Here is a 5,000-nt window from a genome sequence, read left to right on the forward strand (position 1 = left end):
CTAGGAGGCGCTCCATCCATGTCGGTACCGGTGAGCGTTGCACTCGCAGTCGCAAGAACGTACGGCAAGTATATTACCTGGAAGAGTCAATGACAGTCCACGCCCCCCTGCGTGGGAAGAGTCTTTCTAGGCCATGACCCACCGGAAGGGCGCAGCGTCCCCCACCCCAGACATGTGACGTCACACCATCGGTATTGACGACTAGACTGATTCCTTATAATCATTTGCCATACACCGGTGGAAGCTGCCGAGACGAGTAACTACATAGCGGGCTCGCCGTGTCACTAATGTACAGAGATACAACAGTTTCGACTGGAACCGGATTAAACGTATACACGGCGCTGATTAGTAATAGATAGAGCCATCAGAATACAGATAATGTATACAACTGTCCGTATACATGCTGAAAGACTCTGCTCACAATCACAACCACACGTCAGCCACACACCCTTATCACGCACTACTCTCTGCCTGTAACACGCACACAGACAATATGTAAGCACCAGCATGGAACAACACCCAGTGCATCCTCTCCGCCACATTAGACAATCCACACTGTCATAACCAGACTGGGAGGTCCACTCAGAAAACAGAATATCCCACCCACCCGACAACCACCATTGCTCAGCCAAGCCACCAACACCCACACATGTCCTACACAGGGGTGCACCCAACATCACAATACTGCCTCCTCTCACAGCACACAAACAATGGCAGGAATGAAAGACACAGGTCTGCCACAAGCATGGAATGAGAGCGCCGCCTGTCATGAGCCAAAGGTGCATCCTGACGTGGCAAATCAGATGATGCCGCAGGCATCCACTTACTATAATCACAATCAACAAACCGGCCGCCCCGCCCCGCCCCCCATTAAACCTTTCCTTACAACAATGTGTACCTTAACCTAACCTATATCGTACCGTAACCTAACCTATATCGTACCGTAACCTAACCTATGTCGTACCGTAACCTAACCTATGTCGTACCGTAACCTAACCTATGTCGTACCGTAACCTAACCTATGTCGTACCGTAACCTAACCTATGTCGTACCGTAACCTAACCTATGTCGTACCGTAACCTAACCTATGTCGTACCGTAACCTAACCTATGTCGTACCGTAACCTAACCTATGTCGTACCGTAACCTAACCTATGTCGTACCGTAACCTAACCTATGTCGTACCGTAACCTAACCTATGTCGTACCGTAACCTAACCTATGTCGTACCGTAACCTAACCTATGTCGTACCTTAACCTAACCTATGTCGTACCTTAACCTACCCTATGTCGTACCTTAACCTAACCTATGTCGTACCTTAACCTAACCTATGTCGTACCTTAACCTAACCTATGTCGTACCTTAACCTAACCTATGTCGTACCTTAACCTAACCTATGTCGTACCTTAACCTAACCTATGTCGTACCTTAACCTAACCTATGTCGTACCTTAACCTAACCTATGTCGTACCTTAACCTAACCTATGTCGTACCTTAACCTAACCTATGTCGTACCTTAACCTAACCTATGTCGTACCTTAACCTAACCTATGTCGTACCTTAACCTAACCTATGTCGTACCTTAACCTAACCTATGTCGTACCTTAACCTAACCTATGTCGTACCTTAACCTAACCTATGTCGTACCTTAACCTAACCTATGTCGTACCTTAACCTAACCTATGTCGTACCTTAACCTAACCTATGTCGTACCTTAACCTAACCTATGTCGTACCTTAACCTAACCTATGTCGTACCTTAACCTAACCTATGTCGTACCTTAACCTAACCTATGTCGTACCTTAACCTAACCTATGTCGTACCTTAACCTAACCTATGTCGTACCTTAACCTAACCTATGTCGTACCTTAACCTAACCTATGTCGTACCTTAACCTAACCTATGTCGTACCTTAACCTAACCTATGTCGTACCTTAACCTAACCTATGTCGTACCTTAACCTAACCTATGTCGTACCTTAACCTAACCTATGTCGTACCTTAACCTAACCTATGTCGTACCTTAACCTAACCTATGTCGTACCTTAACCTAACCTATGTCGTACCTTAACCTAACCTATGTCGTACCTTAACCTAACCTATGTCGTACCTTAACCTAACCTATGTCGTACCTTAACCTAACCTATGTCGTACCTTAACCTAACCTATGTCGTACCTTAACCTAACCTGTATTGCGCCTTAACCTAACCTGTATTGCGCCTTAACGTAACCTGTATTGCGCCTTAACGTAACCTGTATTGCGCCTTAACGTAACCTGTATTGCGCCTTAACGTAACCTGTATTGCGCCTTAACGTAACCTGTATTGCGCCTTAACGTAACCTGTATTGCGCCTTAACGTAACCTGTATTGCGCCTTAACGTAACCTGTATTGCGCCTTAACGTAACCTGTATTGCGCCTTAACGTAACCTGTATTGCGCCTTAACGTAACCTGTATTGCGCCTTAACGTAACCTGTATTGCGCCTTAACGTAACCTGTATTGCGCCTTAACGTAACCTGTATTGCGCCTTAACGTAACCTGTATTGCGCCTTAACGTAACCTGTATTGCGCCTTAACGTAACCTGTATTGCGCCTTAACGTAACCTGTATTGCGCCTTAACGTAACCTGTATTGCGCCTTAACGTAACCTGTATTGCGCCTTAACGTAACCTGCATTGCGCCTTAACGTAACCTGCATTGCGCCTTAACGTAACCTGTATTGCGCCTTAACGTAACCTGCATTGCGCCTTAACGTAACCTGCATTGCGCCTTAACGTAACCTGTATTGCGCCTTAACGTAACCTGTATTGCGCCTTAACGTAACCTGTATTGCGCCTTAACGTAACCTGTATTGCGCCTTAACGTAACCTGTATTGCGCCTTAACGTAACCTGTATTGCGCCTTAACGTAACCTGTATTGCGCCTTAACGTAACCTGTATTGCGCCTTAACGTAACCGATATTGCGCCTTAACGTAACCTATATTGCGCCGTAACGTAACCTATATTGCGCCGTAACGTAACCCACATTGCCCCTTAACGTAACCTATATTGCGCCGTAACGTAACCTATATTGCGCCGTAACGTAACCCACATTGCCCCTTAACGTAACCCACATTGCCCCTTAACGTAACCCACATTGCCCCTTAACGTAACCCAACACACGTTGGGCCTTAACCCAACACACGTTGGGCCTTAACCCAACACACGTTGGGCCTTAACCCAACACACGTTGGGCCTTAACCCAACACACGTTGGGCCTTAACCCAACACACGTTGGGCCTTAACCTGCTCTGTAATTGTCATACGACGCGTTAAATTAGTGTAGTGTTGCCTAACTGCAACCCCCGCAATATAGTTTGCTACTCGCACTGCCCGGTCCCCAGTGTATCGCTTCATGTTAAACACCTTGCAGCTATACACTGTAATGTGGATGGCAGCAGGACGTACATGCTCAATGCCCTTTGCAGTTGTTCATTGGCATTTGCAGTTGTTCATTGGCATTCGCATGGCGAAGCACTTAGCCTACGCTGTGGTACGGCCTGTGTCAACTGTCCGCTGATGTTGTACGTCCAAATCACACACTGTACTGCACATTGGTCCTCATGTACTGAATGATACATCGTGGTACATGTGACCGTACAACGACTGCGCCAACAACGGCGAACCATGCGGTCCAAATGTTGTGCACTCAGCTACGTGTCGTCTCCCTATAAGAGCTGGATTGCAGTGTGGTATGCCCTGGATGGCGATCAGCATGAGCCGTCTGTTGATGTAGTGGCGCGTGTTGTCAGACGTAGTCGTCTCTTCTCACACACCGTGATAGCACGGTGCACTGCGTTCCACATCTGCGACATGCGACAGAGGCCGGTTGACAGTCGTTCGCGCAATGGACATCGCATACGTACGGGGGCCACCTTCCACGTGTTCGCTAAGCGTGGACATGTTGTTGCGTGTATGTGGGCAGACAGTGTGTCGTGACACCTGACACAGGCATGCAACAATCGTTGAATTTGCAAATGGCGATGGACGCCTACGTTTGCTGGTGACGTTACGCAAATGAACAACTGGTAAACCGTTGTGGTGCGGTTGTTCTCGCTAGGGGTGAATCAGTGATGGCGACGATCGGTTGAGCTACCAACCGGTTGTTGCAGCGATACCCACCATGCCCACGAACGTGAATGGCATGTGGGTGTGAAGCGATACGCGGCGGTGGCTGGGTGGGACCGTCCCCGGCCGGTGAGGGGGGGCCTCCCGGCGTGTTGGCCGTGCGGTGCGTGGGCGCACGCGCTACAGCCGGCTGGTGGGGGCGGCCAGTGGCAGGCGCGCCGGCCGACGGAGGCGGCAGGCGGCGCAGCTGCGCGCCGGCGCACCCTGCACGCGGCGCCGTGCGGCCAAAGTAGGTCCTCGCGGGCCCGGTGCGAAGCGCGGTGGACATCTGCAGTGTGCTGGTCCGATTGAGGACTGTGTGCGCTGAGGATGCGCCGCCGCCCGGCGCTCGGCGCCGCGACGCCGTCTGCTGCTCGGTCGCCTCTGCGGTTCTCGCAGGTGGTTTGTATCGCAGCTGTGCGGACGTGTTGGCGCGTGCGCTGTGCTGGGAGAGTTCGCTTCGGCACCCAAGTGGGGCTTTTGTCCTTCTGTGGCGCTGGCGTTGGAGCTGCCGGTCACCGTAGGTGGCGCGTGTTGTCTCCCGCCGGCAATGCCACGACAGCACGCTCCCGGGCCTCTGTCGGCAGCGGCAAGCTCAGTTGGGAGCACGGGTGGTCGCACCTAAAGCGTCTACTCGCCAAACTCCGGGCGATTGCGCCTCTCTCGAACCCGACCAAGTACTTAGGACGGCGCTGCGCGCCGCCGGGACCTGAGAGGGTTTCGAGGTGTATGGTGCAGGGGAGCTCAGCCTCCTCCTGTTTGCAGAATAATTGAGCGGACGCTTGCGTGTTCGCGCGGGCCCCCGGGACACACTCCCGGGCGGCCGGCTGCTCAGCTCTAGTTGACGCAGCTCC

General features: G+C 51.3%; 1 non-coding gene across 1 annotated transcript in view; it reads left to right on the forward strand.

The window, feature by feature from the left end:
- Positions 1-4,997: 4,997 nt before the first annotated feature.
- LOC124592495 overlaps positions 4,998-5,000 on the forward strand; it is a 1,910-nt gene continuing 1,907 nt past the window's right edge. Inside the window, exon 1 of the ribosomal RNA XR_006977464.1 lies at positions 4,998-5,000. This exon is cut by the window's right edge and continues 1,907 nt beyond it. This is a non-coding gene — a ribosomal RNA (small subunit ribosomal RNA).

The sequence above is a fragment of the Schistocerca americana genome, unplaced genomic scaffold, assembly GCF_021461395.2.
Source record: "Schistocerca americana isolate TAMUIC-IGC-003095 unplaced genomic scaffold, iqSchAmer2.1 HiC_scaffold_929, whole genome shotgun sequence".
Lineage (NCBI taxonomy): Eukaryota > Metazoa > Arthropoda > Insecta > Orthoptera > Acrididae > Schistocerca > Schistocerca americana.